Source organism: Siphateles boraxobius, unplaced genomic scaffold (assembly GCF_051911475.1).
Source record: "Siphateles boraxobius isolate OS27281-9 unplaced genomic scaffold, OSU_SipBor_1 16, whole genome shotgun sequence".
Lineage (NCBI taxonomy): Eukaryota > Metazoa > Chordata > Actinopteri > Cypriniformes > Leuciscidae > Siphateles > Siphateles boraxobius.
The window spans coordinates 6,672,705-6,684,959 of NW_027508766.1; the positions used below are offsets into that span (position 1 = coordinate 6,672,705).

Sequence of the window (12,255 nt, forward strand, 5' to 3'; positions counted from 1 at the left end):
TCCGACGTAACTCGGAGTGACAACGAAAGGGAACTGATGTTAACAAATGAAACCTAATTGTAAAGTGTTACCCGTTTGTTATTATAATGTTTTAAAAGTTGTGCAGATTAATAATTTTGTATGGAAACCATGAGCATTTATTTGAAATAGTAATTTTTATAACATTATAAATGTCACCTAAAAATTAATTGGTTAAAAAAAAAACTTTGAATGAGTTTATTCATATAAGTATAAACAATGTAGATATAGCCTATACACACACACATACACACATATATATATATATATATATATATATATATATATATTCCACACAAAAAAGTTCCAAAATGCTTTACTTGTCATCAAGCAACACACTGGTCAAGCAAAATAGTGATGAGACAGTGGAATGGAGTAACAGAAATATTGTCTAATATATAGGCCACTTCTATTGGGATCACATTAAGACTTGTAATTTGGAAAGACTTGTATGTACTGTTTCAGTGCATGTCTAACTTGTGTGTCTACACATACGATACATGGCTCTTTGAAGAAGGGTTATGTGACATTTCAAGGTTATTGGAATAAGGCAGCTATATGCACATGCCCATTAATAGCACGGCTCAGTAGGACAAACAAAGTCTGTATGACTTTCATCATATCAAAGTGTATATTTTCATGAAGAACAGAATCTACTCTCTCCGTGGACTGTGCCTGCCGCCCTCAAGGAAAGAGGAAGACACTCTTAGCGCAAATCTGAGCCCAGATTCACAACAATGTATTGATATTCACCTCCTCCATTCTCCTAGTGAGTATAGAGTATCAGTCGCCTCCAAGGTTGGCGCCAAGCTCTGTCTTCTGTGAACCACAAACCAGAATTAATTGCAAATCAATCGAACAAAGTACAACTGATCAGTAAACCAATTAGTAACTTTAGCTGGTCATCCTGGTTTGGTTTACCTCACACTCCTTACTGTGTTTTCGGTAGCTTATCTCATGATTTTCCTTGAAAACATCTCTTTTGCCCTGAAAGGCACAATGAGTATCATCATACACTATGATAAAGTAGAGTACTATTTTAAAATAAAGAGACGAGTAAAGATTTCAGATTCAGGCATTTCTTCTCTCCAGCATTTGCAAAAAGGCTTTTTAAGATTTGTTGGTATTTGAAATAATTTTTATTTCTCACAGCTGCCTTGCATTTGACTTCACTGATGTATCTAGGGACAGGAACAGCATTTTTTTATTTGTAGAAATTATCAACTTAACATACATCAACTTAAGCTAATATACTAATAAATTGATTTATTTTCATACTACATTATATTTGTTAAATATGTTCAAAAGCAAAATAAATAAAAAAACGGGTGCATGCACATGAATCTATAAAAATACATAAATGAGTTAAAGGCATTTTATTTTGTTAAAGTAGCACCACGGCTAATATAACTGAACATTATTAAGATGGAATTCTAATGAATTATTTGGGACAGAAAATGCAAGCAAGCTGGTAGGAAAAATGTCTGGCCCAGCTAATACCATGATGCACCATCTTGAGGCATAAGATCTTTTAATGTATTCTCTGGCTGTGCCTGAAAGGAGGAAAGAGCGAGCTGAATGGATCCATTAATTTAATTGAAGCAGGCCCTGACAAGAGATAAAACATCTCCCACATCTCTCCAGGCCGCTGCTGGCTTTATAGTAAACAACCAATGATCCATAAACAAAACCAGGAGAGCAGGAGACCCACTCTATAGAGACTTCAAGGCCACAAAAATATGACACGAGAAGAGGAGAATGGAAACTGAAGAGCCCCCCTTTCTCGTCTCTCCTGAGCCCTACCTGCGTATTCAACCTGGATAGGGCTCATTGTGCTGTCTCTTTGGGATTTTTGATGTTAATAATTCAGTTTCTGGTCCCAATGCTGGTAGCCGTCAAAAAGAAACCTGCGAGTGGAGAAAATAGCAGGTGCTCTTTCCATGTGGAGAACAATACATGCGTTTCACCTTCAGGCATGCAGGCCATATAAATAGGCTTCAGATGTAGCACTAATACAATGCTATCTTTCATCTGAATGCTTAGGTAAGTATAGGTGACATAAGATTATATGAAGGAACTGTTACTTATTAACTGTTATAAGAGAAATATAAGTGGAAAATGCACCTACTTACAGATTCATTTAGAGGCCTCAAAACAAATTCTCTTTCTCGTGCCGTTTACTGATGGACGCATGTCTCTTAATACATGCTTTCATTAGAGACAAAACGAGAACACAAAACCAACTAGAGGCCATTGAGTTGGGAGGCACCTGTTCCTAGAGCACATTACAAACAAAAGAAAGAAAGAGCCACTAGCGGCGGTCTGAAATATTTGCCAAATGTGAAGGTCACTGGTTTTAGTCTAACATGTTCTATCTTGCTCTTAAGAGAGAGAGAGAGAGAGAGAGAGAGAGAGAGAGAGAGAGAGAGAGAGAGAGAGAGAGAGAGAGAGAGAGAGAGAGAGAGAGAGAGAGAGAGAGAGAGAGAGAGAGAGAGAGAGAGAGAGAGAGAGAGAGAGAGAGAGAGAGAGAGAGAGAGAGGAGGGGGATCACAGCGCTAAAACGTATGTGGAAAAAAATAGGACAGAGCTTTGAGCACTTCAGGTCTGGGATAGCATTAAAGTGTTCGCACATCTGCTTGAGATAGAGTTTCTGTGTAAGTGCTGGACTAAGGGAAACAGTGTTTGTGCACTGCTAACCTTGTGACAGGAGAGAAAGAGTGGAGAAATCTGAGCTACTCATCGTTCACCATGGCCATGCTAGAGCTTCTTGTTTCTCTTAATTGAAAGTTTGTGTTTTGGGGGCAAAAAGATGGCTGAAGAAAATGAATAATGTAAGAGGCTACAACTTTGTTGGCCGGATTGCATGAGGATAGCACTGCACTGCACTATGCTACGCTGTGCTCAGAGAAAATGAATCAAAGATAAACACATGCAGGTGCATTCCATCATTTCATTACACTGTAAATGTGTAAAGGTGCACTCACACTAGACTATGAGCATGCAGAATGACTTCAGACATGGCAATGAATACAATAACAAATAATAATCAATTTAATGTAAAACTCATTATAATAGATTCAAAATTTGAAAATAATTATTTAATATATGAATTGCTAAAAGGATGTCAAACTAAATATATTACCGCTAACAGGATATGATTTAATGCAAACAACAACAGGATGTGATTTCAAACAAACAATTCGATGTAGTGTGCACATCCAAATAAGTCAAAATTAGAGTAATGAAAAATCTATGCTAGGGGCAACAAGGGACACAATAACACCCATCACAAAACAAAACCAAAAAATTGCTTTAACATCCACACAGTATTAAGAATCAAATGTATGTTAACTTTTTTAACATGGTCATTTGTTATAAATTCAGCTTTTTTGTCTTGTGGACTATATGTTAATATCTTTTATGTAAAATATCTTATAAAAAGTTCTAAACAACAAATAACATGCGTTTACAGTGACTGGTTTTACTTTTTACCCCTTTATAGTTTAAACACCCACTTAATATATAAATAAATGAAACAATATAAAAGGAAATGGCAAAAAAAAAAAGAGAGAAGAAGATAAAAACACCAATACCAAATACACAATTTTTTTTTTACAGAAATAGTAGATAACACAAAGATGAGGGCCAGATTTGATAGAGTATTTCTCTTTTACAAAACAGTCTCCGTCAGGGCGAGAAAGGGACCGCACCTTTTCATATACAGATCATGACGTCCTGAGGCTCTGAATATCACACATTTATAACTAGCAAAATTTGACATCTCCAATCCATTCATCATACGAGGGAGGCGTGTCTGACTTCCAATGTATCCCTTGATATTTATTGTTCTTATTGCCGAACAAAGACATAAAGATTCATGGTAGCAGATAAAGCAGTGTGCCTGTTTTTCATTACTTTGATGTCAAACAAACAACAAATAAAAAATTCCAAATGTTAAAATTATTACTAACAGGATATCAAACAAATAACAATAAATCCAAAATGCAAAAAATATTATTTAATATATCATCGGCAATGGGATATGATGTCATGCAAACAACAAATACCGATATAAAATCAAAATGTTACAATTATTACCACATGCATTTGACAACAGGATATGATGCCACTGAAAGAAATAAGGATCAGTTTGAAATGTTCAGATTGCTTCTTCGCATCTGCTTGCGTTTCTGCTCTACTATGCTGATGAATAGAAGTGAATGGATTGTTACTGCAACTGTACCTGGGCTTATATAAACCAAGAACCCCAGAATACAAATTAGCAAATCTGTATCAGTATGATAATTCTATGCAGTCATTTCTATAATTCAATGATTTATATGCAGTTCAACTGTAATGATGTGTAAAAAAAAAAAATCTTATCAAACACATCCGAACTATAGACCCTAAATTCTGGGTAATTTCAACCCATGTTTGGGTCAAATTTGGAAAAACCCAACCATTGGTTTAAATTTTTTTAATTACATTTTTAAACCCTACGGTTGGGTTTGTCCATACTGTATTTGACCCAAACATGGGTTGAAACAGCCCAGCATGCTTTAGTCTGTATATCAATACACTTAAATAAAATTAAACTCTTCTTATTACAAAAAATTAAAAGTTATGGTATGGTTTTAAAGTTAATAAAAATGATCAACTGGCTCATGGTTTAGGCAAATTTCTGTGCAAAGAAAACTTAAATTCAATGAAATACAGGGCTGCGAATAAACTTGGCACCAATGAATTATACGTTCAATGCACTGCTTTCAATCTCTTTTGAAGTCTCTGCCATATAACGTAAATGTATTTTATTCACGTTGTAAAACCTTTCAAAGAAATCTAAAGCTATATTTTGTCAATAGTTTTGAGATTACAAATGTCTCATTGTCATTTAGCAGACTCAGACTTCTCAGAAATGATCCACAGAGCTGAAAAAAGGACCTTTTAAGTGCGTAATGGTATCGCCTCAAGATCATTTGCTCACTTGGACTCTACTTAGTTACCTAAAAGAAACTTTAGAATATGGTGGTGAATCAATAATGAATGTATTTTGCTTTACCATTCTTATCTTACATACGGTATGTCCTGCTCAAGGTGCAATTTGCAGAATTAATGGTTGTTCATGTAAAGAGATGAAACAGCGTGGATTAAAACAGTGTTTTAGTGGACGTGGCTGAGAAGAAGTTCATATATCACTGTTAAGTGCCCTCAAAAAATGGTCTCTCTTTATGGCTCAGAGCATAATATCTCAGGATCACACTCTTACACACGCAATCTTTCTCTGTCCTTCTTTCACACATAGCCTAATAATCTTTTTTGGGGTCTCAGCCTGTTATGACAGGTACAAGCACATCTCGGCTAACAATAAGGTGGATTTATTCTCCTTTATTTCAGTCAAAACTCACACAAACAGACACACACAAACCTTTTAACCAGTAACTCATAAAAAAAAATTGTGCAAGTAAGATGATCTGCCAGGTAAAAAGTAGGACTGAACAAATTTGGAGAAAAATTGCACCATTTAAATAAATAACGCAAGGACACATCAACATCTCAATAACATAATATGTAGAAATAAGTGCAATTCATTATCATGTAGCAGGTATGTTTTAACTGACCAAGACTGGATTATCTTAAACTGATCTAAATTACCCTAATTAATATAATGAAAAAAGTCTTAATATAATGTCTTTAATTAGATATCACTATGATAACATAGATATTTTATCAGGAGTGTAAACACTGTTCTGAAAGCTGGCGACAAAGTACATGTATTATGTGATGATTTGACTCTCTTATCACACGCTGTGCCTGGGAATTCTGCTCGTTTCTGCATTGAAGGGGAACAATAGGTTTGTTTTTCAAATCTGATGCCGCTCCTATTCGCTATACAATAGCGAGAGACTCAATGGTGTGGAAGGATTTCCATGTAGCCTATGTGCAAATATTACCTCTTTCCTTACAAGAGGAGAGAACACTACTTTCCTGTTAACACTTAGGCCAGTCATCACCAATAACCCAGATAATTTTTGATAATATACATTTGGTGCAAATGTTTCTATTCCCTAAAAATCAATCTTCTCCACCTTGTGATTGTTTTATAACACAAAAGAATCTGCAGTACTGCGGTAGATTCAAAATGCTAATCCTGAAAGCGCTCATCATGAGTTGAGAAATACAGCTTATATCTTCCAAAAGAAGTTGATGATGCGGTTATGTTGTGTAAAAACCCTCATTCTCTACCTGTTTGGCTGCTAATATGATTAGTCGGTGTGACACCTTGAAGCCCTATCAAAAATCTGATTATCAGATGAACTACCATCATCCCCTATGACTGGATGAAAAGGTGAAACAGAGATGTAACAATGCGTTTATTCATCTCTTCGCATCTGTGCATGACAAAGACGAGCGAGAGACACAACCACTGCTTCATCTGATTGTGGTAAGGTTACAGTTTCATTGATAAAGAGAGATACTATCGGCTAGTGATCTGTTAGTTGTTATTATGAGAGCGTCAGTTGCCGTGCGTGTCATATCTTTGATCAGATATTTTGAAATCTCTCAGGAACCTTCCCGCCCAGCTTGGCCAGCAGATATTTTAAAGCTGTCAATCAGAAACAACACAACAGACATGAAACAAGTCTAACTGAGTTGATTTGAACAACATCAAGTGTCTATCTTTTCAATCTTTCATCCTTCAGAGAGAACTATTTACATTCCTAACAAGCACATTTGCCGATCCGGTCTGTTGGTTTGTTGTATTCGCTATAACAAGTATATGGTCCAGGGAACTGAAAATGTTCACTTTTTGCCATAAATGTAAATCCTATTTGGGTGGGAGCTGTGTGTGCACTCATTAAAAGGATTTTTTGACCATTCTTTACTTTTATGTCCTGTGAACAAAAGCATTCGGAGATGCTGAGAGTAGCAGCCATGATTGAAAAGCAATGAAAGGGTCAAAGACTTTTTGTCAGAGTGTCTGACTTATTTAATCACAATGAGTGGTGAGGAAGACAGACTTTGATTAAGCCAGGCTTACCGATCGATAAAGTCCTTGAACTTGCATAAGTCATTGCTGCCTACTCACAATATTACTGGTAGCCTATGTTTTATTCACAGGGGTCTGAGATCGCGTAACCCCTCAACATGCGCACCTGAGTGAATTGCCCATTGATAAATAGTACCGGATTACTCTTTTTTTTTTTTAAATGCCACAGATACATCCCAAAATTAAAAGGCTGATTTTGCAGCAAAACACCTCAAGCCATGTCAAAGGCAGATAAACCACTCATGAATGTGTGTGTGTTTTTTTAATAAACATCTCAAACCAAAGTAGGAAAGCGCGTGACTCAGAGCGCTCTTGCCATCCACGGAGAGGTCATGGGCAGGCTTCTACAGTGCAAGGTATGCTGTTGTCAGGCTGCTTGGATTCAAAAACTTGCCAGGTCTGGCTTCTTGGTCTGAACTTTAAAAAAATGCTAAATTTACTCTTATTGATTTAATGTAGATTGAATGAACAGAGCCAAAAAAAAAAAAAAAAATTATACAATCTGCCAGGGTTCAAGCTCTCTTTATCATTGTTTAGAACAGTGTTACAGATTCAATCTCCCGAGCTTGGAGGGAGGCCGTATGAGTCAGTCGTGGGCCACAGACGCAAGGCCAAACACCCAAATGCGGCAAGATCGGCAAGTTGTGGGTCACAGAGAAGGCAGCCTGCAGCCTTCCCCTCTAATCATTGACGCAGTGCTAAAAGAGTGAGTTTTCACAGCTGTCTCTGGGTCTGACCTGAAATAATCATCAAGGAATACCCCTCCGCAGACTAGGCCATTGTTGCTTCTGAGGAACACGACGCTGCCCGTCTTTTCAATATGACCCGGCAGATGGAGGCTTTCCCCTTTCATGTTGGGAGGAGGCAGAAAGCCACCTGAGTGAATTGCAGAAAGCACCTTGATTTGGTGGATACACTGGCAAAGAAACATCTGAGAGGGTGTCTGTACAAAAAAAGCCCATGCCGAGTCTTTCACCTCATTTGTGGCCTGATTCATGTTCATATTTCCCCAAAGTTTTAAAAAAGAATATTTGTATAAACATGTTGTTTTTAGGTCATGAGCTGTGGGTTCAGACTAAGGACAGGTCCACAACATCATTAGGTGAACTAACAATGACACTTCTGAAGGAAGCAAGCAAAGGTTTGATCAGCACATGATGGGTTGGCATGATTCACAGTGGATAAAGGAGAGACTTATAAATGTTTTTATATCAGTTGTATATCAGGGTCGTAGATCTGTACTGAAAGGGGGAAAAGAAATCCAATTCTGAATGCAAATAATAAAATGATTCTAACCATATAATCATGCATAGTGAGTCAACTTTAAAAGGGAGCAAAAATATGCTAATATTAATACAATATTTAGCCCACTAACTAGTGCGAATCAGTGTGTACTATATGCATCACTAAACAAACCCCGTCTTGCACAGGGGATAGTAAAAAGTAAATTCAGTGAAGTAAAATCAAACAAGTGAAATTATTTTTTGTTAGAATTATCACAATTATAACCTTAACAAAATCAGTTGAAGCCAGTCCATTGGAAATCTGGTCAAGTTAAACATCAGAACACTGGCAAGACCAGGTCTTGATTTAAGATGTTACTTTTTCTCCACAGTAAATGGGCAGAGACACAATAAGAGCAACATCTACAAAGGTCATAGCAGCCACTGTTTCACAGGAAATAAAATAATTCAGAGTCAGATTTGTAGAGAATGTGTTGTAAGTTGTAGCTGCCACACAGGCACCGTCTCATATAAAGAGTGACGTTGGGCATTGTTCAACAATCTAGAATTACTTTGTGATGGTTATTCAGTCCCTGCTGCTGAACCATTCACTTCCTTCACCTGAAAAGCAACATAATTAAAAAAAGAATCCCTGAATGTGTGTGCAGGTCTGTGTAACAGTAAGAAAGAAACTGAGCGAAGGCACTAAACTAAATAAATAAGCACTCAGGAGGCTTACAATGGAAGGTAATATGCCCTTTGTCAGTCTGCATTCCTCTTTGTGATTCACGGGCTGTTTGGCAGGTGGGACCCACTTGTAAAACAGACTAAACGACAAGAGCCTGCTTTCAGAAAAATAAAATCTCTGCAGTTAAAGAAAAGGATTTTTTTTAGTTCAAGATTATCAGTATAATCCTAGTTTGAGTAAGAATTTATCCTGATTAAAAAAAGATATAAATAAAATGGGCATAATAAAAACACAAATGCTCCAAATAAAATGTGTTATGGGGTTTAGGTTTGTCTTTAACGTTAGCGTACTAATCTAATATTCAAAGAACAGTCTCTTTAATATACAATGACTTGTATAGCTGAAGAAAAATGGAAATTCCCATTGATACAGTTATGCTACTGTATATTACTCATATATTACCTGGAGAAAGCTATCCGTTAGCATTCTCATTCATCTCAATGGCAGTCACTGAACTAGCTCATAAACCCCCAGAAGTACATAAACTAGATCCGGCCATCTTTGCTCATGGGCACTCAGTTCGGGGAACAATTGTCATGTGACTAACGTAGCAGACAGTCATTTGTATAACAAGGACAATGATGAAATACTTGTGATGTCACTAGAAAAGAAAACTGTAAGGATAAACAGATCATTTTGAATGGCCATCAATTGAGAAAGACACTTACAGTCATCCTAACAGTGTAGCTATAGCATCTACCAGCAGTGGCAAAGGGAACAATGCTAATGAGCTAATTCCTGACTCCCTGATAGTAAAGGTGCATTCTTTTTTTAATGTTGTGATGGCCAATGACAGTCGTCTTTGACTTTTACTGACAACTAGCGATGCGGATGAAGCAAATGTTTCCAGCCATTGTTTAAACCCATTATTAGCCATGATTATTATATTTATAAGAGTTCGTATCCAATAACAAAAGTGATAGCAAGCAATTTTCAGCTGGCCATATGATCTATTTTTATTAGGCTTCTAATATAACTGAAAACCCACACATGAGTGTACATGATTTTGAACATCTTTAAAAAAGGGGAAATGACTGCATATACATTTATACAATTATTAGACTTATTATTATGGATTTTAACATAGTTCTGTTTGTGAATGAAAAGAAAGCAAATCAGTTTTAGACAAAACATTCTTAAAATGTAACTATTTAACTATAAATAAAGTTTGCAAAAGATTCAATAAAACAATCACAAAGAAAGGGTAGTTTGAGCTGTGATGGCTGACTCATTTGCAGCATCCTTTCTATTGTTTTACTGGAGAATTTGTGGAGCCATAGTAAAAATGGCCTGTACCTATAGATAGCACTGTAAAGTCTTTATCTCTCTTTCTTCTGCCTCTGAAAGGATGTGTCTGTCATCTCGTGGTCACTGTTTAACTGGCTACCTGATAAAGGCAACAATCAGGGGACAGGGGAGACCCACAGACTGTGCATCCTCACACAGGACATACCAGTAGGCTTTGAGAACACCTCCCACGGTCCCCCTTGATGACTGAGAAGGATGTCACTTTAAGGGAAACAAGTGGAGACTTTCGGCTATGATAGACAGCCTCTACAAACAAGCCCTTTGAGAGAGTCTCCGTTACCCCTCAGGTCAGCCTGACAAAGGGGGAAATTGGACACTCATTTGTTTGGACACATCTCAACACCTCAAATGACCAGGCTGATAAGAAGCTGGCCCTCTGCCCAGTTATGACCTGCATGATTCTAGATGGGTATCTACTGGGAGCTAAATGTCCTTTCCAGAAGCACTCGTAGTAAGGGTATATGTTCTGAAAGATTTGTTTTCATCTGCCACATTGCATTTTAAAATGCTGGAGCGGAAGACAAAAAGGAAACTATGACTGAATTACTGCTTTGCCAAACATTTCAAAACCTCTGAGTCTGATTAAAATCTATTTTAACTGCTGTCTTTACTGGGTAAAGGGCAGTGTGGTCAACGTTGGATCTGCTTGAAAGCACAAATCTAAAATAGTCTTGGATGCAAGGTCAAATACAGCAGGATGGCCACCTGCCTCGTACGCCTGCCAGCCTTTAATTGAAATGTTTTGATAGATTTCCTCGGCGGGTCAAATGTAACTCTCACTAAGCAAAGGTCAAACTGGGGCTCCTAGCAGGAGCACTCCAATACTTTATGTTGTTCACTAATTTGCTTTGCAGAGTTGATTTGACCATGGACTCCACTGATCTTTCCTGGACTCCATATCAGCAGGGTTAATGGCCACCAGGTCACTTCACCAGATAGTAGTCTTTCATTAAAGCGCTTCATTTTATTAGTCTTGTTGACGATCAATGGCAAAAATAATTCATCTTTTTTTCCTGGGAGCTCAAAGATCAGAGGTGAGAAAAAAAGAGGACAAGAATGGGAGCAAAAGTTTGATAAATAGAACTTCAAATTCATTCTTCAGATGTCACAAGGGTGTCCAATTTATTGACTGAAAGCATTTAGGATATGAAGAGATTTTGTTTGAAATTCTTTTGGATTTTTAATGCCATAAGCATCCAACGGTCAATATTTATATCACAACCTTGTAAAGATTCATAACAACCTGATGTTGTTTTTTTTGATAAAAAATTAGTGTAAAAAATAATCCACTTCAAATACAATTTAAAATGCGCTTCCAAATAGTAAATGCTTTTTTGTATGAAATGACAGATATAAAGCATCAGGGGAAAAATGCATTGTCTGTTTTTTTGCCATCACAAAAAATTTAAATTTTAAACGTACAAAGTTTTACTGATCAAACTTTGAATTTGTTTGATATTTACAGGCTCTATTCACAGCTCTATCTCCATCCACTTATTGTATTGGGACTATAGCTCTTGTACAGATGTAGTGGAGCCCTGAGGGTGACATCTATTCATGATATCAGCTGTGTAATTGAGCCCCATGTTCCCTCTGTTGTCTTTAAAATGAATCAGCTGCTGCGAGCCATAAAGATGTAGTGTGGGGCTTGTTTGAATGGTCATGCTTGTTTTTAGGCCTTCTGGGTGGGTGTGGAGAGGGACACACACACACTTGGAGCTACAAGCCTGGTGGCCCTCTCATCAGATGGGATTGCTTGTAATTTGCCTTTTAAAGGCATCTCGTCCACATAATCAGACGGCAATTGCGCCATTGTCATGTACAGTGGGTGAATGTGAGCAATCTCTATTGTGATTTCCGATTTGGCAGAGTGGATGGAATGATACACTTTGCCCATAGTTTTGGAGGGG

General features: G+C 37.2%; 1 long non-coding RNA gene across 3 annotated transcripts in view; it reads right to left on the minus strand.

Moving 5' to 3' along the window:
• Nucleotides 1-475: 475 nt before the first annotated feature.
• The window catches only part of LOC143738943 (uncharacterized), a 100,169-nt gene continuing 88,389 nt past the window's right edge, over nt 476-12,255 (minus strand). For 2 of the 3 annotated variants that reach the window (XR_013204094.1, XR_013204092.1), the window contains 2 exons: nt 940-1,005; nt 476-837 (listed from right to left, as the gene is read on the minus strand). This is a non-coding gene — a long non-coding RNA (uncharacterized LOC143738943). The remainder of the gene's footprint in view (nt 838-939; nt 1,006-12,255) is intronic. The other variant, XR_013204093.1, reaches the window with a different exon arrangement.